General features: G+C 34.4%; 1 long non-coding RNA gene across 1 annotated transcript in view; it reads right to left on the reverse strand.

The window, feature by feature from the left end:
* Positions 1–477: 477 nt before the first annotated feature.
* The window catches only part of LOC135321593 (uncharacterized), a 45,031-nt gene continuing 20,478 nt past the window's right edge, over positions 478–25,030 (reverse strand). The window contains exons 2-3 of the long non-coding RNA XR_010381461.1: positions 14,689–14,802; positions 478–568 (exon numbers count right to left, since the gene is read on the reverse strand). This is a non-coding gene — a long non-coding RNA (uncharacterized LOC135321593). The remainder of the gene's footprint in view (positions 569–14,688; positions 14,803–25,030) is intronic.

The following is a 25,030-nucleotide window of genomic DNA, read 5'->3' on the forward strand; positions in this document are numbered from 1 at the left end:
AGCCTCAAAGACTTCTCTTTCCATTTATCCAAAAACCTCAGTATCCAGATTCACACTCTCTTTCCTCTGAGATCACACCCTTGAGGTTGAATCATATATCGCACCATTCCAATGGCAGAAGAAAGAAAAAAATTTTATTTCTTTTGATCCTAATGTAGAATTTGATCTGACACCTAAGTTGGGTTTCCTTTTTTAATTGGCCATCCAAGAATACCAGTATTTGTACAAGTCATTCTCAGACCCCATCAACTGAATGTGAAAAAGGAAAGAGAGTACCTCCAGAAGAAATTTCTCAAAGAGATCCAAGAGAAGAAGAAATATTGTCCAATTCCAGCACTTTCTACATCCTCTATATTGCTTCTACTAAATAAAGCTTAAGCTGTTAGTGGGAGAGTCTTGATGGAATTTTATTTTGCTCCTAGTTCATCAGAAGATCTTTTCCCTGACAAAGGGTCAGGGCATAACATACCTGCTTGAAATAGTTCATTTCAAAACGTCTTCTGAGACAAAGACTCCCAGCTCTGGAGAATAATGATAGTCATCTAAATCCAAGCCTCTCTGCAATACTCTTTAAAAAAAAAAAAAAACATAAAATCAACAAGGAACCACATATGACTCTTCAACATCATGAAGAGAAAGAAAATATCCATGAATTTTAACTAACCATGCATAGAGAAATAAACACATTCCAACAAAACTCTCACAATCACTTCAATCTTGTGGATTTGAAGAATGGGGAAGGAAAGGCATTACAGACAGTGAAAAAAAGGAGAGGGGAACAGAGGACAGAGACTGAGCACAGAAAGAAATTATCCCCAGAAAAAGAAAGTCCAACAGTAAGTGCCAAAATATTGAAAATAGGATTTGGTAGTTCACCACACCAGCTAAAAGGAAGCGAAGAAGAAGGAAGGATAGAAAGTGACAACATCCAAGAAGCATTGCTTCTGGGGAGAAGCATATTAAATAGAGAAAGGATGGTCCCTCTGGGAAGCATAGCACCTTATTTCTTGAAGTGAAAGAAAGAAGAAGGAAATATTAAAAGTCCTACAGAAACAAAAGAGGAAAAAGAACACCAATCCCTCCATCTGCACTGGTGCTACAAACATCATTGATTAAAGAGATTGAACTTCACTGTATTTCAGGAAACAGTGCTCTTGAATTAGATACCACATCCAAAAAATGCCTAGGAATAGAAAAAATAAAACTAGTATCATACAAACTACTGTACAAAGAGAAAATGCATGTCAGTTGATGAAAATTCTTCCTCTCCCTCAAAAAAAAAAAAAAAAAAAAACAAAACCAAAACGCCAAGCCATGAGGCAGAAGAAAAACAGTAACATATACAACTCACTGAATTAAACAGCATCAAATTAACATTTTGGAAATTAAAAGAAAATTAGATTTAGAAATTCAAAAACTAAGAACATTTTTTAAAACTGGAAACTATGCATGGGAGTTGATTAAATAAAGAAATTGGTGTTAAGGACAAACCACCTCAGAAAAGAAGAATAAATCATAAGGTGCCGAAGACTGAATAAATCCAAATAACAAATTTTACATGTTGAAAGGTATCACTGTATACATGAAAAAACTAGATAAAATGATCTCAGTAAAACTACTGAACTTTATAAACAAACAAACAAAAAAATTGCTTGGTACCTACAGACAAAAAAGATCAAATTAGTTATGAGTAAGAAATTTTGACTGGTATGAGACTTCTCAAGAGCAAAATATAAAACAACGCAACAGTGGAACAACATTCTAAAGAAATTCAAAAAAAAAAAAAGAGAGAGAGTGAAGAATTTCATATCCACCCAAGCTATCCTTTAAAGCTATAGAATGAAGTAGAATGAATGCAAATAAATAAGGGAGGATAGAGAATAGGAAAAGCAGAAAATAGAGTGAAGTCATTATACAGATAACAAGTGGGAGTGAAAGGATACCTTTTAAATTTGACAAATGAAACTGTAATTAGTTAAGTAAGAAGGAAGGGGATTAAAGGAACTATAAAAGGTATAAACACAAATGTGATAAACAGAAAAAATTTAAATCTTCTTAAATACCAAAAGATACTTTTTTAAAAGTAGCAAAAACAAACACAAGTTAGAAGAAAAATATAGTAAACATGACATAATACACACAGTAATAACAACATTTCAACAAAAAAAAATATATAAAAAAATAAACAAATAGTTGTGACAAAACCAATTAAAAAAATACAACACAGCACCAAACATGCCATATCAATAAATGTGATTTAGCTTATTTTGCCTATTAAAAAAATACTTCCAAGTTGGTTCATGAAACAAAAACCAACTGTACTGTATATAACAGCTATATTTAAAACAGTAATGTTAAAAGGTTAAACATAAAGGTATGGGTATAGATGTAGAAGGCAAATGGAAACAATAAGAAAGCAGGATTTGTAACCCTAATATCATGTAGAATTCAGGCCAAAAAGCAATAAACAAGAAAAATAAAAGTACTGTGTATGGCTAAAAGCCAGAATTCACAGAGGAGCAAAACATCTATGAACACCTGTGCTTCAAATGACATATGAAGTATATATGCAAATCAAAAACTATTGGTGATACAGGAGAAAGAAATGGAAACTCACTCTCAGTACAAAATCAAAGAAAATTATAAATAAGAATTTAGGAGATAAAAACAATATAATCACTGAATATGTCTTAAATATATACATGAAATACAACACTAACCCTGAAAATAAAAAGTATATTCCTCCAGAGTAGACAAGAAAAATTCACCAGAATTGTTAATATATTAAGTGATAAAGAAAACATCATAAAGTTGCATAAAATAGAAACATTACAAACAACACACAGTGATCAGAATGCAATAAAATTAGAAGTTAAAAAATGCAATTAAAGTGCAGCCATTATGGAAAACAGTATGGACATTTCTTTAAAAATTAAAAATAGACTTACCATGTGGTCCAGTAATCCCACTCCTAGTAAGCCCCAGGATGATGGGAGATGAGCAGTTAGGAGTTTTACATTAAAAGTATGCATCTTGGGCATACATCTGGAGGAAACTAATTCAAAAAGATACATGCACCCCAGTCTTCATAGCAGCACTATTTACAATAGCCAAGACATGGAAGCAACCCAAATGTCCATCAACACATGACTGGATAAAGAAGCTGTGGTATATTTATACAATGGAATACTACTCAACCATAAAAAAGAATAAAATAATGCCATTTGAGGCAGCATGGTATGGACCTGGATATCATCATACTAAGTGAAGTAAACCAGAAAGAGAAAGAAAAATACCATATATCACTTATATGTGGAATCAAAAAATTGACACAAATGAACTTATTTACAAAACAGAAACAGACTCACAGACATAGAAAACAAAATTGTGGTTACCAGGGGGGAAAGGAGAAAGCGGATGGATAAATTGGGAGTTTGGGATTTGCAGATACTAACTACTATATATAAAATAAATAAGCAACCATGTCCTACTGTATAGCACAGGGAAATATATTCAATACCTTAAAATAGCCTATAATGAAAAAGAATATGAAAAGGAATATATATATGTATATGTATAACTGAATCACTATGCTGTACACCAGAAACTAACACAACATTGTAAACCTACTATACTTCAGTAAAACAAAACTAATGAATAGGAAAAAAATAAAGTCAGCTGCAAAATTTAAAAATGCAATTAAAAATCAAAAAGGCCTTCCTTCCAACTTGGAAATTTTTTTTTAATTTTATTAAACAACTCTTTGAAAAAGTGAAAGAAAATATTAACAGAAATTACCAAATTTGTGAATATTAAAAGTGAAAAAACTACATATCAGAGAGTCTGTTGGATATATTTAAGGTAGTGATCAAAAGAAAATTAATAGCCTTGAACATCTATATTACTTAAAATAAAAGAATAAAAACAATGAAATTTCCAATTCAAAAAGCTACAAAAGGAGTAACAAATAAACCAGAAGTAAGCACTGAAAAGGAAGATAAAGATAAAAGTAGAAATTAAAGATGCAATACTGTATAGCACAAGGAACTATATTCAGTATCTTTTAGTAACCTATAATGAAAAAGAATATGAAAACAAATATATGTATGTATATGTATGACTAAAACATTATGCTGTATACACCAGAAATTGATACAACATTGTAAACTAACTATATGTCAATAAATAAAATAAAACAAAATGAAAAAAAAGATGCAGAGAAGTGGGGGGAAAGTATCAAAATTTAAAAATCAAAATTCTGGTTTGTTGGTAAAAATTAATAAATTAGACAAATCATTACCTAATTTAATCAAGGAAGAAGGGAAGCACAAAATATACAAACTAGGAAATGAACAGAAAGAAATAACTATTGATAAAAAAGATGACTCTGCATATCTCTATATAAATAAATGTGAGCACTGGGAAGTTTCTTAGGAAAATACAGCTTATCAAAATTGACTCAAGCAGAAATAAAAATGTTAACATGCTTACTTCCTTAAGAGAAATAAAGTTATCTAAGAATTCCACACCAAAAAGAAAAGTTTTAAAATAAACAGGCCATGATGGTTTTACAGGTAATCCTACCAAACTTTTAGAGAGCCGATAGTCCCAATGTTACACAAATTATTTCATAGAATATAAAGTAAGAAAAACTTTGAAATTCCTTTTATAAAAAAAAAAAAGCTAATATAGAACATTATAAACCAATACCACCTATAAATATCAATGTAAAATCCTAAGTAAAATATTAGTTAACAGATTCCAATACTGCTTAAAGAAACTAATATGACATGGATAAGTGGGGTTTATACAAAGAATACAAGGATTTCTGATATTAGAAAATCTATTAGCATAATTCACCATTCTAAGTTCTAAGGAGAAAAAACATATATTTCTCTCTATAGCTGCTAAAGACGACTTAGAAAATTTAACATAATTCCTAATAGAAACTCTGGAGAAAACAGGAACAGATGAATGCTTCCTTAATATGATAAAATGTATATCATTTTAAAATCTGCATCTGAATGGGTAATGGTTAAATGTATTACCACTAAGGTCAAGAACAAGGTGAAGATTCCCACTCTCCACAGCTATTTAACATTGTGCTGGAGTATCGGTAATATGTGACAAGAGAAAAACAATTAGAGGGATAAGAATTGGGAGAAGGAGGAAGAGAAAGGAGGAGAGGAAGAGGAAAAGAACAACTACAACAATAACAGCATAACCTCGCAGAGTATATTTTTTAAATTTCAAGTTTATTGAGATATAATTGACACATAAAATTGTAAGATATTCTAAATGTACATCATGGTGGTTTAATATACATAAATATTGGGAAAGGATTCCCCCTGCCATCAAGTTAATGCATCCATCACCTCACAGAGTTATCTTCTTTTCTTTTTTTTAGTGAGAACATTCAAGTTTTACTCTCAACAAGTTTTGATTATACAATACAGTGTTATTAACTATAGTTACAATATTTTACAGTAGACCCTCCGAACATACTCATTTATAGCTAAAAGTTTGCACCCTTTTAGCAAACTGTCCCTACTTCCTCCATTCCCCCATCCCCTGGCAACCACTTTTCTACTCTGTTTCTATGAGTCTGACTTTTTCTTTTTTCAGATTTCACATATAAGTGATACTATGCAATATCTGTCTGTTTCTCTGTCTGACTTATTTCGCTTAGCATACATAATGCCTCAATATTCATCCATGTTGTGGCAAATGGCAGGATTTCGTCATTCTCATGGCTGAATAAATTTCCATTGTGTATATATATCACATCTTCTTTATCCATAAATTCACTGATGGACACAGGTTATTTCCATATATTAGCTATTGTGAATAATGCTTCAATAAACATGGGAGTGCAGATATCTCTTCAAGATCCTGTTTTCATTTCCAGAGGGCATTTTTAAAATTTCAGCTTTACTGACATATACTTGATGTATAAAACTGTTAAGACATATAAAACGTACATCATGATGGTTTGATATACATATACATTGGGAAAGGATTTCCCTTCATTGAATTAATTGTTGTATCATATGGTAGTTCTACTTTTAATTTTTTTGAGAAATCCTCATACTGTTTTTCATAGTGGCCACACCAATTTATATTCCCACCGACGTGCACAATGGTTCCCTTTTCTGCACATCCTTGCCAGCGTTTGTTATCTCTTGTCTTTTTGATGACACCCATTCTAACAGGTATGAGGTGATATCTCATTATGGTTTTGATTTGCATTTCCCTCCCTGATGACTAGTGATGTCCAGCACCTTTAGATGTATCTGCTGGCCATTATATGTCTTCTTTGGAAAATGTGTATTCAGTTCCTCTGCCTATTATCAGCTTGTTTGTGGGCTTTTGCTATTGAGTTGTATGAGTTTTTTACATATTTTGAATATTAACCCCTTATCAGATATATGATTTGCAAATGCTGTCTCCCATTCTGGAGATGCCGTTTTCATTTTGTTGATGGTTCCCTTTGCTATGCAGAAGCTTTTTAGTTTGATATAGTCCCACTCATTTATTTCTGCTTTTGTTGCCTTTGCTTTTGGTGCTAAGTTCAGAAAAAATCATTGTCAAAAAAGAGGTCAAGAGGAGTTTTCTGGTTTTCTTCCAGGAGTTTTATGGTTTCAGGTCTTACATTCAAGTCTTTAATCCATTTTGAATTGATTTTTGTGTATGGTGTAAGATAGGGGTCCAATTTCATTCTTTTGCATGTGGCTGTCCAGTTTTTCTAGCACTATTTATTGAAGAAACTCCTTTCTCCATTGCGTGTTCTTGGCATCTTTGTCAAAATTAGTTTCCCATGTTTGCATGGGTTTATGTCTGGGCTCTCTATTCTGTTCCATTGATCTATGTATCTGTTTCTTTGCTAAAACCCATACTTTCTTGATTACTACAGTTTGGGGAAGGTACAGCTCAGTGGTAGAGTGCATGCTTAGCATGCATGAGACCCCAGGGTCAATTCCCAGTACCTCCATTGAAAAGAGCAAAAATTAATTAATTTTTTTTAAATTAAAAATTAATTACTATTGTTTGTAATATAGTTTGAACCCCTAACTGAATTTTATTGAATTTTTTAATTCAATTATTGTATTATTCAGCTCTGGGATTTCTGTTTGTTATTTTCTTACATTTTTATATCTCTGTTGAAATTCTTACTTTGTTTATGCATTGTTCTCCTGCTCTCAGTGAGCATTTTTATGACAATTATTTTGAATCCCCTGTCAGAAAAATTACTTATCTCCATTTCATTAAAGTTTGTTTCTGGGGTTTTATCTTGATCTTTCATTTGGAACATATTCCTCTGTTTCTTCATTTTCCTTGACTCTTTGTGTTGCTTTCTGTACATGAGATAAAATAGCCACCTCTCCATCTTGACACAGTGGTCTGCGTAGAAGATGAAACCTATCTCATAGCCCTGCCCTAGGTTTTGTTTGTCTCTCAAACCTTTGTGATTGTCCAAGTTGCCTTCTTTGTTCTTAGTGATTCCCAGAAGTTGAGGCTATGTCAAGACCTGTCAGTGTCTCAAAGCGGAGGATCTCAGTCACCACCTAGATGCAGGCTGATGGGAAGCCAGACCCTTAGGCAGCAGCTTATAAAGTATGCAGGCAGACTTCTCTCAGGGAAGGAAAGATGCCGAGCTGGGCATTTATGTCTGCTCCCTCTGCACTGAGTCCTAAGCCAGCTAAGAACTGTTTCTTTGTTTGCTATAGTCATGTGAGGCCCATGACTACAAGCCCCCTGGCCACCAGACCCAGACTATCGAGGGATTTATCCTTTGATCAGTAGCCAGAAAAGTCAGGACACCAGACATGTGCACAAGCTCCTTCCAGGGAGACACTGATGACCTGGAGCAAGGCAGAGGGAGAATGTGGAGGCAGTACTTAAGAGCCTCCCAGGTCTCAGAGGAGGATCACAATCATTTATAATAATTATTTATTTATTACTAATTAATTAATTATATATTAATCAATGATAAAACAATCTCAAAAAATTAAAGAATTAATTCAGGTAGGAATTTCAGAATTAACATGCAAAAATCAGCAACCTCCCTATTCACAATAATAAACAAAACATATAATGGAAGAGAAAATCCCATTTACAACAGCAACAAAAAAGATAAAATACTTAGGAAAAAACTTAATAAGAAACGTTCAAAAACTATATGAATGAAACTATAAAACACTCCTAAATGCAAAGACATTCTTGGTTCTGGTTAGGACATTTCAAAATTCTCCCCCAAAGTTAATTTATAAATTTAATGCAACCCCAATAAAAATACCTACAAATTCTTTTGTAGAGCTAAACAGGAGGCTATTAAGGATCATATAGAAAAATAAACATGCAAGAATGCTTGCAAAACACTGAAAAAGCAAAGCTGTGAGAGGGTACTAGCCCTACCAGATGTTAAAACATACCATAGAAGAATGTATGAATAGACAGACCAATTAACTACAAAAAAACTTCAGCAACAGGCTCAACTATATCTGGAAATTTAGTCTGTGATAAAGGTCGTATCTCTGGAGTGATAAAAAGATAAAATTAAATTCATTCCAGACACATACATTAAAACAAAATGAAACAAATTTGCAAAATCTCCAAAGCTTGAAAATATACTCTGTTCATGAAATTACGGGAGAAAAACACTCTCGTACAACACCTGTAGGAACACAAAATGATACAGTGAGAGGAATTTAACAATATCTAACAAAACTGCAAACACATCTACCTTTCAATCTAATGATCTCATTTTTTTTACCCAGAAATTACACCACCTCAACAATATGACGTTTCTCATTGCCACATTATTTGCAATTGAAAAATCCAGGAGACCAAACATGAGAGTTTCAGTGAATTAACTATGATACAAACATGCATTGAATTATCACACAGTAGTGAAAAAGAATAAGGAGATTATCTATGAAGTCATATGCAGTGATTTTCATATCAGTGCAAAAATGCACATACAGTACACTACCTTTGTTGTAGAAAGAAGTAGAAAACATACAATATTCCTTTATTTGGAAAAACTATGAAAAAGATAAAACACAAAACAATGAAATTAGTTACCTACAAAGAGGATAGGGGAATAAAATAAGAGGGATAGATGAGGGATTGAGTATACCTGATGATACCTTTTTGGATATTTTTGGAAGCATGTTAATGTACCATATATTCAAAAAATAAAAGTAAATCAACAAAGGTGGGGAAACCATAAAATTAAATGCAAACAGGAAGAAGTGATCCAAACTGTATTTTAAATGAATAATAAAAATGTACTGTGGGAGAAATAAAGAACTAACCAAAGTTAATTTTGAATACCACCTAAAAGAATTGCAAACAAATCTGGACATCATCTTACTAGGTTTGCTTTTGTGGGGTGGTAAAGGTTTATGAATTCTTAAACTATTTTATGGGTATTGAAGGGATAAGCAAATGAGTAAATGTGTTGATGTTGCCAGAAGCCAGAGTTCTTACTGCAGAAGAAGAGACAAGCAAATATGGAATGGAGAAAGATAAGTAAAGAACTTTGTGAATTTGGATTAAAAGTAGAGGTATCAGCATGAGCTTGTTATTTCTAATACACACATTCACAAGTTCTGCCTACTAAGGGAGCCTCAGAACAATGAGCACATTTAACATCTCCTCTTGGTTTCTAAGTGCCATTCTCTACTAATAGGAAAAGAAAGCTCCTTGCAGAAGTACTGATTTAAGATCAGCCTTAAACATCTTTTTCATGCCAGAAATTAAGAAAGCACTAAAAAAATGACGGAAGCATGTCAAGAAAAAAAACCAAACAAACCACAAGAGCTAGCTTGAAGGGCCTCCCACTAACCAAATCTGGGTCAATTTAAGCATGAAAATAATTATATTAAGAATTATAATCTATTGAGTAAAGTAGGAATCCATGAGTCTACTAATACTAGATGACCATGATAATGATGATAGATGATACATACATACCTATATACATACAGAAACTTTTGTAATGTGCCTTGTTTCACTATTAATTTATTTGATTATTAATAACAATGCGTTTTAGATCCCTGTTTCTTCTTTGAAATAACCCATGTCCTTTCCCCTCATTTTGATTGGAGTTTTAGGGGTTTTTTTGTAAAATTAGAAGCTCTCTCTCATATACATACATTTATGATGGCAAAACTTTACCATATTTATTGCAGCTAAATTTGCAACTTGTCATTTTCCTAATTTGTCGTTTTCCTTTATACTAAACTTTATCATGTTTACTGCAACTATTTTTTCCTAATTTGTCATTTTTTATTTTAAAAAACTCCTTCTGACAGTATATGCACATTAAGAAAAATACTTACACTACTCAGCCATAAAAAAGAATAAAATAATGTCATATGTAGCAACATGGATGGACCTGGAGATTGTCATATTAAGTGAAGTAAGCCAAAAAGAGAAAGAAAGATACCATATGATATCACTTATATGTGGGATCTAAAAATATGACACAAATAGACTTATTTACAGAACAGAAATGACTCACAGACATAGAAAACAAAATTGTGGTTACTAGAAAGGAAAGGGGTTAGGGAAGAATAAATTGGGAGTTTGGGATTTGCAGATACTAACTACTATATATAAAATAGATAAACTGCAAGTTCCTACTTCATAGCACAGGAAACTATATTCAATACTTTGTAATAGCCTATTATAAAAAGGCTTATAAAAAGATTATAACTAAATCACTACGCTGTACACCAGAAACTAACACAACATTGCAAACAAACTATACTTCAATAAAAAAAAGAAAAATACTTATTGTGTTATATTCTTCAAACATATTCCTTAACTTTTCCTCACAAAAATAAAATAAAATGTCCTCCAAAATCCCTAGAAGGCACCACTAATGTTGAAATGGAAGAGGAAAGGAAAGAGACAGAAAGAGGGAGCCAAACTGTGAGGGTTAATGAGAGAGGAGTCGTATTCCCTCTGTTGTGCCTTAAACCATTCAATTGCAGTAAGGAAGGACATCAGAAGAGGAAAATGTGATCCTCTTCCACAGAGAAATTAATTACTTTCTTAGATTTGAAACCTTTCCAATGAAAATTTTCCTGTTGCCCAGAAGCACCTTTCTAATTAATGATCTTTAGTTTCTCAGGTAAGCTCACGCTGCACAAATCCCTTCTCAGCTTATAAGGGAAGAGGCGTTGAAAGTGTGAACTGCAGTCTGAAAGAACAGGAAAGTTACACAGAGGAAATGAGCTGACAGCTGGAGTCCTGAGTCCCACTCTTATGCTTGGAACCGTTGAGGGGCTACAAGGATCTTTGCCCCCTGGCTCGGTGGAGAAGAGTGTGTGCTGACTCAAGGCTCCAGCGCATTCTTGAAAAATCACTGCACAGTTAACTTCTAAATTTCTGAGAACAATTGTAGAGATCAATAGAAAACACCAACCTCTAAAGACATTTCCTGCAGCATGAAGCAGTGAGCCACAGAAAATCAGGTCTTAGCACTAATTAGAAAATTTTCTAAGCTTTTTCTCACAAGAAAATCAGTTCATCAGTTAAAGGACCAATTTGAAACATGGTTTAAAATTTTTCATTTGGGGTGAAAAAAATTATAGCTGGGTTTTTGAACCAACATTCTAAATAAAATTGTGAGACTGATTAATCATTTACCGTTAATAAAATTGTAACAGAAAATTGATTATTCACTAGTAGTTAAACGCTGTTTCCACATGTCAGAATGAAGACAGTCTATGAAGCAGAAAAAATAAAACCCCACTAGAGTATCTCGTTTAATCAGGAAAGGAAGAAAGAAGCTTAATACCGTGTCCCTAGAAACATAACTTCCTCCCTTAACTTTCATTTTATAACATTTACTTCCAACAACTTAATAAATGCTCACCTCATGATTAGCTATTAATTCTAACTAGCAAAGCAATCTTTTTTCTTCTTCAGCTTGATCTTGTTTGAACTAGAGATGCCACAAAGAACTATAATACATATGCATATCTTGTGTGTGTGTGTTTGTGTGTGTGTGTGTGTGTGTGTGTGTATTTGGCTTCTTCTCAAGTAAACAGTTTAGAGGCCAATTTTACTCTTCCTATCAATGGAAATTCTTACTTAACTTCCACTCAAATCCACCCATCTCATTTGATTTTCGAATATGTGGTTCAGCTGTTCACACAGATATGAACAGTGCTCCAAAAACACATCTGCCAAAAGCTACTCTTCTTTTAACTAGAAATAAGAAAATAAACTCCTTGAGCAGAACAGTTGGACCATGTTTTCTACTCACTGAAAGAGATACAGCCTTATAGAAAAAGGCAGCCAGGGTGTTAGCTGACCCATTACCATTCTTTAAAGGAAAGTTACTCTCTCTGTCCTGAGTAATTGGTTTGACACCTTCCTCATGTGCAGACTCCAAATATGGTATGATTTGGATCTACTTATTTTCATTTCATTCTTCCCATATTTCCAGGCCACATCCTATACATAATTTCTTCCTATTATCTTAAATACTTATGTCTCCTGTATTTGCAAACTAAAATTCAGATCCACTATTACATTGTCCTTTTATTCTATTTCTGAATTCACTATATCTTCTCATTTGTATGAGACAGATTAGGTATTATCTATGTTATATTTTGCTGACTTTTTAAAATTTGTTATAATAAAATTTGTAAATATAAAAACAGAGGACAAATGAATAAATAGGAATTGTAAATATATGTTAGGACCGACTAAACATCTGTAAGAGTACACAGTTGTATTCTTAAGTCATATGAAGATTTTCCTGTTAAACATTAGGCAGACTGGAATACTAAAATATCCTATTTTTTACATAGTTAAATATAGTTACTGTAGAAAATTAGGAAAATACAGATTTGCCTAACAAAAATGAAAATCTCCCATAATTCCATTGCCTGAGATGACCACTATTAACATTTGGTGCATATTTTTTCCAGTTTTTTCCACTCTTCTATACATTGTTTTTCCTTACAATAGTGGGTCTCATACTAGAGAGCCTGTTTTGTAATACGTTTTCCGCATCAGTAAATATACATCTAAAACATCATTCTTTACGGATGGATTTTATGAATTTTATGAATGCTCTAATTTGGCTACCCAAACCTTAAAAGATTTTTAGATGCTATACCTGGATCTATTTCTTGCATATAATTTTGACTTGATGATTGCTTTATAACAGTTAATGCATACTGACCAGGCTCCCCTTAAAGCCTACCATTGTATCAAAACATTAGCAATAATGTTTAGCTTTTAGAGAATACAAGGCATCATGATGTGAAATCCGGCTAAATATATATATTTTTTATTGAGCTACAACATTTAGTTCCTCGGGCTTATCTGCTATCAATTAGGGTGATAAGCAGGCACTCAAAAGCTAGCTTTTCAATTATGTTTTGTACTTTTCAACTGAAATGTTCCTGTCATTGCATATCGTGTAGTAATTTCGAAAAGGCTTCATCTTAGCAACCAAGTGATAGCTTTAAAATCAAGAATATGAACCAATTAATTCCTAACATTAATTACTTCTTTTAAAACAAAAGGCACTTTAAAGTGACTGCAAATATACTTTTTATTCCACTAACAGTCCTTATCTCTTTTTCCCCCAGCTCACAATTCTGTTGACAACTCATGCTCAGACTCAAATCATCATTCAAATCATAATTAAAGCATAATTCTGAGCTCTCTTTGTACATGCTAATTCCACAACCACCAGATGTAAAAGCCACACAGAAATTCCTATAGAGTATTATTAGCTTTCAAAAAGCAGAATTAAGATGCATAAAAGAATCTTCTATAGCAAGTAAATATTTTGGTTTTAATTACATTATTACCTTGTTTTATGCTACTAATTACCACAATTTATTGTATAATTGACTCTCAGAAAAAAATATTACCAGAGCAGTTTGTAGTCTTCAACTGAAGATAGTATATACTAATGATTTTCCCTAACTCCTCTGTTTCCTTAAAAATATAGTGTAAAATATTTTTGTAATAGGTTTGATAAATCTCTTTTCTATTTTCTCATGTATTTTCTAATATATAAAGTTAACATATGCTACAGCTATTTTTTGATTTATTTTTCATAAATCACAGGGCAATAAAAAATATATATTTTCAAGCCAGGGACAATGTATTAAGCTGTCTTTATTCCCTAAGCACCCAGGCTAGAATTTGGAACTTAGTAGGTGCTCAATTAATTTTGTTAGCTAAATTAATGAATTAATCATTTAAAGCATTCCTTTCACTTAACATCATAAAAGCATTATTGTTAAATACTAGCCAGTATCTATTTCAGCCTTAACAGATTAAAAACCTTCAGCGTTAAAGCAAAAGACTGAACATTAGAAATAATAACAGTTTGCTGTAGATTGAAAACAAATGAACTCATTCTGAGACTCCGGCAGTCATTCATAAGCCACTTGAGGGGCCTGCCCTCTCACAGTTTATGACCCCAGTCAAGCCTTTCCAGTGAAATAAAGCCTTGTGTTCACTCTGGGGCCATCTATTGTTCTCTCTGTAATTTGTACCAAATTGTAAAGGCTATAAATACTTGCAGTGAAGCATAGTTGCTGAGCTGCATTCATTCACACTTAGGTGCCTTTTTTTTTTTTTAAGAACTACAAGACCAGGGACTAGTATTTACTTACTTCATAATGTCCTAATGGTACATACCTTTGAACTCAGGATGTTCTTCAAATGCCACAATTTATGATGTCCTTCTTGGTCACATAATAGTCAACTTCGTCAAATTCAACTGGGCGAAACTCATTCTCCTAGGAGTAGTAGCTAGCAATAAAAAGTGAAGAGTTATTTCTTACATGAAACTATATACACTTGAATTTTTTACAGATTTTTTAAAAACTAATAAATTATGTTGCAAATGACAGAATTACATTTCTGCTTTAATTTTCAGCCCTAGTTTTATAGAGAACATTCTGTATTCTACATATATGATATTAATGTTTCTTATTTTAAGTGAATACAAAACTATTAAAGGGACTGCAGGCTGAGAGACAGGCTGAAATGACAAGTGTAGTTAAATACATAAATTTTTTCTGCTTACCACTTCTAAGACTTCTTGTAACTGTGCTTTTTGTTTAATTTTTCTTGAACTAATGTGCCCTCTAATGGTTAAAATAAAAATATTATCAGAACCATAAAAGAGGTGCCAACATATTAAGAATAATATTTCTTTTTTAAAAATACTTCTTTTACTTGAATGTATGACTTCTAAATTAAAATGGATATGTCTTTAATAAATAATAAGAATATGAATTTTATTTATTCTATACAATAGACAGTGCAAATAAGGAACAGCAAACAGACCTTGTCAAGTAGATTTAAATGTTAGTTTCTATCATTTTTAATGATATCTATAATTGTCTTGCATGTGCTAAAGTTGAAATATAGATTGGGGTTATGCCTACTCCAATATTATAATTCAAGCATTTAATTAAAGAAAGATATTACTCCAGCACAGATTATTTTGGTTCTTCCTTCATCTTTATTTCTCTAACCTGAAATGAAAGTCTGACCCAACCTCTAAAGAATATAAACATATGTACACAAAAAAAGTTAAATAGCAATGCTATTTGCTCACATTTACCCTCACTGTTCATGCTCTCTTACTTCTGGTTCAGCTGCAATATTAGAAAGCAAAATAAATTAGTAATTACCCAATTAATGTGACCAATGGCAATAGTCCACTGAGCTAAAGAGAGTCAGGGAGGAATTGCTTGAATGATTTAGCTTGGCTTACTAATTTCAGGAAAGTTATTTTAGTTTTACAACACAGTTTATTTCTAACAAGAATTTCTTCAAGACAGAAAAATATATATACAGAAAATTTATTTACTTCTGTCTATCTAGAAGAAGAGAATTGAAATCAAAGGCATAAACAGAGACTACCATGTTTAAAGATGTTCTGCCTTGTTTAACCATTATTGCCAGTACTTTAGATAATTTGCTTCTTTTCAAAACATAGTAGTATGCTCATAACATGGAATTTTCAAGTCCCTTCCAACTGTTAATGCATTAAAAAAAAAAAAAAAGCAGGCTTTTCCCTGCCTCAGAAAGTAAAAACATTATTTTTCATATTATAAACATGCGGTAACTCTCACTGAGGTGAACTGACCTACCAAATACTGCACAAAGACAGTGACAGAAGCAAAATTAGAATTTAGAATTATTTATGCAGTTTGCTGATTTTGGCTGGTGCTTTGTGTACATCACAGGAAAGTGTTATTTAGTATGAGAAAAAAATTACATCTTCCTGAATTACATTTCTGCTTTAATTTTCAGCCCTAGTTTTATAGAGAACATTCTGTATTCTACATATATGATATTAATGTTTCTTATTTTAAGTGAATACAAAACTATTAAAGGGACTGCAGGCTGAGAGACAGGAACCTAGATTCCGGTTCTGTTTGTGCTCTCAAGCAGACTTAAACAAGACATGAAAGATTCTGATCCTCAACTGTTCACCCTATAAAGAAGGAGATTGAATTAGCTAACCTCTAATCTCCCTTCTAATTTAAAACTGGAGGTTTTCTTTAAAATAGTAATATGGAAAATTGTATTTTTGCAAAATGGTCAAGTACAGTGATAAAACCTAAAAGAAAAAAATACATTATCTTTAAAAAACAAAATAACATCTTGTAATTTTAGATTAGATTTACAAAATGCCTATTCAAGACTCACATCCTCAACCATGGAAGCTAGATATACGAGAGTTAGAATAAGGGATGATTAAGACATGAATCCAGGAGCTAAAGTACCTGGTTTGAATCCCAGCTCTCTCGGTTACTAGCTTTGTGACTTTACACAGGTAACGTAACCTCTCCAGACCTTAGTTTCCTCATCTATAAAATAAGGAAGACAATAGCAACCTCATAGATTTATTGTGAGGATTCATCACATTTTTATAAATAAAATGCTCAGAATAATGCCAGGTACATAATAAGTGATTTTTTTAAAAGTTAGCTATTTTTAGAATGGCCAGTTTAACTTTTTCCCTCAGTCATAATGGCAGAACACTAAAAAAGCAATTAAATTAATTTTAATAACTCAACCATCTGGCAATCTTAGTTTCTATTTTTTTATAATCAAGGTACTCATAAATCCTAGTTTCCCAGTTTATACCTGTTGTCCTAGGGTAATTATTGATAGCAACCTTTTATTCTCAGTGTCCAGATTTGGACAGTAAAGTATGTAGTCATCCTGAGTGTAATATAGAGTACTCAGTTGTTCTCCTGTTCAACTAGGAAAATAAATTAGATGGCCTCTGAGGTCATGCAAAACTTGGGTTTTGTTAAAATATATAGGTTATAAACAAAAAGAAATATTTGAATATTTTGTAAATAAAGTCTAAAATATTATCAAGTGCTATTAGCTTCGGTTAAGATGACATAACTTGATGACTTTTTTATTTTTAAATAAAGAGTTTGAATTTACACGTGGAGAGCAACTTTTACTTCACGTTCCAAATGCATGAGAATCTCCCTGGAACTGGTCCCTCACTCTCCTTCAGTTCTTCCTCTCTTCTCTCCTACCTGCTTTCACTCCTTCTTCTCACCACTAGATGTGAGGTAGGGTGGGCAATAGGCAAGAAGAAAGAGCTTCTCCCCTCTCCTTAAACTCAAATATTAAATTAAGTTTCCCCAAAAAGCTGACCAGTCTCCAATCCTAGCCTGGTGAGCAATCACTCCTAAACAAATATTAACTGAACCTCTTAAATATATGGAAGAAAAAAATAGAGTTGTAAGAGTCCTCAGTCACTGCATAATATCTACAGAATGACAATATCCTGAGAAGTGATAACATCTTCATTTACTGCATTATTAACATTTTAAAATACTTACTCAACAGCATGCCCACCCTGCCCCTCTACCTTATTATAATTACATTTAACGTTGAAAGGAACATCACCTTGAACCACAAGTAGAATTTATTAAGTTCTCAAATAAAGCTAGCCTCTCATGCCTGTCCCATTTACCAGAAATAGTACAAAGAAGGATGCATTCCCTGTTTGAAGGTTTGTCTAAAAGAAGCCTTCTGTTAAACAGGCTTTGGTCTTGGTTCTCAAAGATATGTGCCCCAACAGAAATGCCAGTTAATGAGGCAGTTTGAGAAATGACAGTTTCACAACCCTGGTTTAACCAACCAAAAAGGGAGTGAGCTTACTAATATAATACCATAAAGAGGGAAGAAAACAGGATAAAAATGTACACCTCACAATTAAAAGGGGATCTCAAAAATTATATGACCTAAAAATCTTGGAAGGTTAAATTTAGGGGAGAAAACATTCATCTCAGGATAATTTCAATGATCCATCCATTTTATTTTCCTATAAAGAAGTCTCAGCTGTAATATGACAACATCCTCTTTAATTCATGCCATAGAAAAGAAGTGTTTATCTGATGTCTGTTGTCATTTGATCAGTAATACCAAAGTAGAAAGTGTAAGAGAGTGTATTATTTAAAGAGCAATATACTGATTCACAAAGTTAACTTCCCCATTATGATATTACCTCAAGTAACTTGGTGTTCTGGCTGGTTTCACTAAGACTGTTTCTGTTTTTCCTGGATGATCTGTGCTTATATAAAACCATTTGGAAGGAAGTAAATGTAGTTCTGGGCAAGAAAGTTCCCAGCCCTGTTTCCCACTTCATCAGTCCCAGCAGGGAATGAGTCCCTCTGTCCCTCAGACAGTTCCTCCTGCTGCTGGCCCTATACCCCACTGGCCCTGAACAAAGGTATGTTACAATTTTAGAGCCACTGAAAGGGTCCCAAAATACCTCCCATGAAATCCAATACTGAAAAATTCCCAGTTTTATGGCTTTTCCTGTACCTCAAAAGGATTGATTCCAGAAAACCCTTATTAAAATACAAATATGTTACTGGTAGAACTAACACTTTATCATCCACTATGATAGCAACACCAACTTTGTAATTTCATACATTCTTTGTTAGAAAAGGTATTGAAAAATGAGGTTAATTTTCATTCACTCAAACATACATTGTCAGTCTATCACTGTAGGACTAATTGCTGGAAATCTCAAAATAAACAAAACAATGCCCCTACTTTGAGGAAGTTTACTGTCTGGTAGAGAAGATGGACACATAACACAATCATTTTATCTAGTACATGATGGGTCTTAATAAGGAATCATTTGATAACAAGAAACAGAAGCACAACTGGTCAAGTTAAATAAAGAAGATATTAGCATAAAGAGTTGAGTGTCTAAAAAGCTATTGCAGCCTCAAGAGGGACTCCAATAGGAATTGATAAGGCAGTAAGAACCAAGACAGCTCATTGTTTTTTTAAGCACTTCTCTCAAATATGTTTTTTTTCCCTGCAATCTGCCCCATTTTCCTACCTTTTCCTATAGATCAGCACTCTTGGCTTGAACATATGACCATATCAACCCTTGAGACCATAAGACCTACTCATCTAATACTCACAGCCAACTAATTCACTCTCTCTCTCTCCATTCTCATATCAATTCCTTGGAAAGAGAATCTGACTTGATCCTACCCTAGTCCAAGGACAGAGTCTCTCTCTCTCTCTCTCTCTCTCTCTCTCTCTTTTTTTTTTTAATGTGGGGATGAGCAGGAAATAATCTCAATCTCCAACACAATAAGGTAATTTCAAGGTAAGTCTTGAAGGAAAGGTAGGCATCTCCCAAAGAAACAAAGAGGAAAATGTAACCAAGCAAATAGAATGTCATGTTCAAAGGTATGGATGGGGCAAAGCAGCCCATATAAAGACCATGTACAAGGATTCATGGCCAGGAAGCTATCGACAACACTGCTAAAATAGCCAATGACAAATGACGAAGTATTTTTTATGCTCTGCCAAGGAATATGATTTTTATCCAACAGCTGATGGAGGTGAGGTGTCCAAATTTTTAACTAGAGGAGAGACTAAAGTAGATCTATGTTTTAGGCAAAAAACAAACAAACAAACAACAACAAAACCTCTAAACAGCAGTGTGAAAGGTGGACTACAAGGAGACCAGGCTGAATGTACCACTCAAAAAACTATTTCTGTAATTCAGACAAGAGATGGTGCAGTCTCAAAATAGGACCATGGCAAAGAGGATATTGAGGATTCAAGAATACTACGAAAGCAGAATATAAAATGGAATGGAGTCAGAAGTGAAGAATCACAAGCTTTGATATGGGGAGAAGGAAAGTCTAAACCAAGCCCAAGGCTGGTGCTAAGGGATGCACCAGACATACGAAGAAGAACACACTGGAAGAAGGCATGGTGGGCACAGTTTGCATTCTTTCCAATCTTTCCTTAGAGGAGCCTTTCCTATGGTCTCTAAATATTTTAACCCAAATAAATAAAGGCAGACTCCAAAGCTTCAGGATGTAAGTATGAGGGGCATCAAAATAATTGGTAACCAAATGTTAATCAAAGGCATACAGTTATCCTGTCCTTTTATTAAAACATCTGTCAGTTCAGCCTATCACATAAAACGACAAGCATTCATTCCTGGTGAAGACTTAACTTGTGGGTGCCGGGCCTTGTTTCGTTATATATTTAATTAGAAGTTTTCATGGTGCTGTTTTCCTTTCAATTCCAAGAATAAAAAGTAAAAAATGAGAACTGCAAACTTCTCAGATGATCCCATGACTTTGAAGCCACATATCTGAATATATGATCTCTTTTTTTTGCATTTGGAAGCCCTGGGGAGCAACATTATCAGACTGATTATGAATGCATATATTTTCATAAGAATATGCAATCTTAGCCAGCTCAGCACAGGACACTGAAGTGACTAAGTATCAAATTAAAGATTATTCTTTTTTGTGTGAAATTCACTCCAGCAAGAAATTGAACAAGGGGATTTAAAATCCAAAAACAGTGGGACCACCTCCTGAGACATTATTAATTATTAGTGGGCCCCAGTTTTCCAGTTTCTTATCTCCCTATACACCCAATGCTCCCATTGCTTTAAATTATTATCATTATTTGTTAAATGCTTTCAATGTGCTTGGTATCCTGGCAGGCACAGAAAAAAAGGTATCATACCTACCCGGGGGTTTTATACCTAAATTGCACAGATTTAAATTAAGTTTGAAAATGGGTTGTAGTTGTCAGGTACAGTCTTTTCTAAAATCTTAGAAGCAATAGAACAAAACTAAAAGTATGTAAGTTCAAACACCTCCTTTCTCTACCATCTTTACATTCCACAGCCTAGTCTCCTAACCCAGAAAACGATATCATAGAAATATGCCAAAGGTCAGTAATGAGAGGCCATCAAGAGCTCAGAGAAAATTATCAACGCTTAGCAACAACCCTGCGCATCTGACTTCTCACCCTGCTCCCTGCTGTCCCAGGAGGGGAGCCTGTATTCAGCAACAATAGCAAGTGAGGAGAGCTGCCTGGAAGGAAAAGCCTCAGAGCTGGCTTCCTCTTTCTCAATCCCACCCCATCCAGCCGTAGCCGTGACATTGCCGGCAGTGCCCAAACGCCTGCCCAAATCCTCATCATCCTCTCAGAAGCCTGTTGGTCCCAGACGTCTACTCCACCTCCCATGACAAATGTCTAGAGGAGTGGAGTCTGAAACTTAGCTTCTGACTTAGGTCCTTCTATATACATATTTGTGTTTCAAAAAAAATCTAAGTGTATAAAAGAAAGGAAAAATTGGGGTCCCTCTTCACCTCTCTTTGTCCCCTCCACTCCCATTATTATAATAAAAACAATCATTTTAAAAAATCAAAAATGCTTTGTTTGCCTCAAGGTCAAATGGGAGATAGGGCGAAAGTAGTGAATAAGGGCTCTATTCCACCAGGGGATGGAGAAAACCCAGACAAAAATGACTTGAGACAGATGTGGAAGAGGAAAGCAGACAGCCCACCCTTGGGCCAGTGAAGAAAATAACAGTAGGGGGATTGGACTGGTGGAGGGAAGAGGATATTAGGAAATAGCCTGAGACTCCAGAGACTGACTGGGGCTTACTCTACCAGAAAGTTCCCCACTCTGTAACCCACTGCCGTTGCAGCCACAACCAAACAACCAACACCCCCCAGACCCCAGCCTAGCCTCTACCAGCGGCCTTGGGATCCACCACCAACCGTTTGTCATTAGGGCATTTCCCTGCTTCCTCCGCCCAGCAGAGAAGAATGGGAGGAGCTCTTCTAGACCGCGCAGCGGGGAACTAGGAGGTACACCCAGAAGTCCAACAGGGGCGAACCAGGAGGTACACCCAGAAGTCCAATCACTAAAACTCATTGCTCGACACATTACACATAGTGAACTGTCTAACTTCGAGCACATATATTTCTCCTTCGAAATACATATTCCCTGAAGGCAAAGCTCCTTACCTGAGTGTGAATACAGTGAACAGTGTATATGAATACATTTCCAAGGGAAAAGTACTCATATAGCTATTTCATTATCATCCACTGGCTTTACCCTCTGCCTTCATTCCCACAGAGACAGCTCAGTCATTGCAACCCAGCAAAGCACCACCAACTATGCCCACTTCTACAGCTAACAAAGTCCAACTCTGCCACCTCCTCTGGCCTTCTGTTTCCTATCTGTATTCATCCAATCCTGCATTCCCTCCCCCATGCAGGTGTTACACATACATTAATTATTGATGTAAAGATTATTTACTGAGTGGCTACTATGTACAAGACATTGTGCTGAGTACAAGGCATTATTAATTTTGGAGTCCCTGGAGTTTTAGCATTCCATGCATGTCTGCTCTAACCCACCAATTTCTAAAATGTCAACTAGGTCTTAGTTCACTGATGCAGTATGAATCTAAGTTCTTATTCCTCATACTCCTGGCATTTGTCTGGAGAATCTCGAATGCATGCATAGTTCTTTTCTTACTGATCCTTTGCAGTCTTATTCTTTGGACCACCAAAACCCTAGCCTATTTTCTCTGAATGAACCTCAGTTGTTCAGTCATTCAAATGAATGAAATCACCTTCACTAAAAAACTCAGTAAATTGTGTTTTATGGGATTGTAGGAAAGTAATTTTAAAACATTTATGTCCAGAGATAACTCTGAGAATATGAAGAGAGCAAAAGGAAATGAAAATAGTAATAAAAGTAAAATAAAACAAAATAACTAAAATCCTGAGAGTAAGAGATATAACTGTGCCACATTTACTTTAAAATATAGGTTTTCAGGGAGAAAATTGAGGGAGAGGTGAGTTTTCACTTGACAAAAAGATTTACAGTATCACTCTGTAATATGAATAAAATATGATTCAATTAGTAAAAACAGGATATATATAATTCTTTTCTGGTATATATGGATATAGCAAATCTGTAGTATTTGTACACTAATCACTCAATGTAAGTTTAATAATGGATGCCCATTTTTAAATTTTTAGCTCCCATTTCATCTTTAAAACCTTGCCAAATTTCTATGAAAATAAAAATAACCAGGTGGGAACCATATTTTAAGAACAGGTTAAATGATTTAAGATTGGATCAGTCCTCTGCTTTCTCTTAGCTGCCCAGACAAAGGCTAATATATGATTGTCAAATCTGGAATCTATAAATGTCATAAGCACAAAGCTGGATAATCCATATCAATGTGCAGGAGGGGATCAGGTATGAAAGACGGGAGAGAGACAGAGAGATTACATTTAAAGAAAACACTTTATAACCGTAGTTTCTGAATGTTTGTTAAAGGAATGTTTTAATCTTATTGTATTTATTGTTCCTAGTTTTTGTACTGCCTAAATTCTTTCCATCCAAATTACTGCTTAGATGTTATTTTTCCTTCCTAGTAAATTCCCTTTTTTTAACCTCCATCTTTTACATAGGGCTTTTACTCTATAAGGTTTTCTCATCCTTGCCTCTTCTCCCCTTTTATTAGTCTATGTAATCTATTCTTCTTTCAACCATTTAAAATCGGATTTGTGTACACTCAGGTCTATAGACAGCAGTAGAAACTCATACAGTATGCTAAACAAGTATAAGAACAATAGCTACATCATCCTACCTTTATTTCTTTTAATCAGCTTTTTTTTTTAATTCAGGGAGGATTCTACCTTACTTTCTTTTTATTGTTATAACCATCTTTACTCGATTTAAGGTAAAAATATGAATCAACACTTTCAACAAGAGCTCAAACCGTAAGCTAGATGCCCAGAGAATTTACGGTCTGTGAAAACTCGTGGGTGCCTCTACTTTTTGATGAGAATAGATTTGGGTCTGGATGAAGTCACCGATGTGCCTCTGAAGAAACAAATGTCAGCGCGACCTATTAAAGTCAACCCTGAGCTAGGTAGCAACAATGAGCTGGGGATTAGCATTGACAGCTCCCTTAATGTGATTCTTTTGGACAGGGATTAATTTAATGTGTTGCTGTCAAATGAAACAAAAAACGAGATGGATTTACTAATGACTCTATTCTATACCACACACTTTTCCACCCCTGATCTATGTCAGAATGAATCTGACAGCAAAAGAAAATAATTTTTAAAATGAAAAGGAAGAAGACATTGCCTTCTCGACAAACTTTCAAGAAGGGAGTTTTTACTGGGCTCGCAGGAGGGAGGATGAGCGTGGGGTGCGGGGCCATGAGAAGGGAGACAAGCGAGCCGTCAGGCCACCACTCCAACCAACACGTGGAGCGCCAGGGCGGGACCTGGTGTCCGGTGCCAAGTTTTGGCACAAACTTAACAATATGGCCTTAACTTCTCCAGGCCTTATCTACCTTCCGTGTGATAGTAAAAGGTTGTATTACGAGGCTTCTAAATTAGTCTCTTAAATTTAAATTGTTATTCTCTAAAAGGGGGTCCTCAAACTTGCCGGAGCAGTAGCCTTATTGCAGTGAGGCTTTGACAGAGAGGGGGCGAGTCAAAGAGCGAAGGTTGATCTTCAGCAAAACGGTTTGCCAAGTCAAATGCTAAAGCCTCCTTAAAATAATTTGGATTCTTCTTTGTTCTCCCTAACAAAGAAACTTTAATTCGCAGTTCTCTGCGAAGAAAGACAATGCAGACAAGCCATGTTCAGGTGAAAGGTGTCTCGTCAA

Source organism: Camelus dromedarius, chromosome 6 (genome assembly GCF_036321535.1).
Source record: "Camelus dromedarius isolate mCamDro1 chromosome 6, mCamDro1.pat, whole genome shotgun sequence".
Taxonomy (NCBI): Eukaryota; Metazoa; Chordata; class Mammalia; order Artiodactyla; family Camelidae; genus Camelus; species Camelus dromedarius.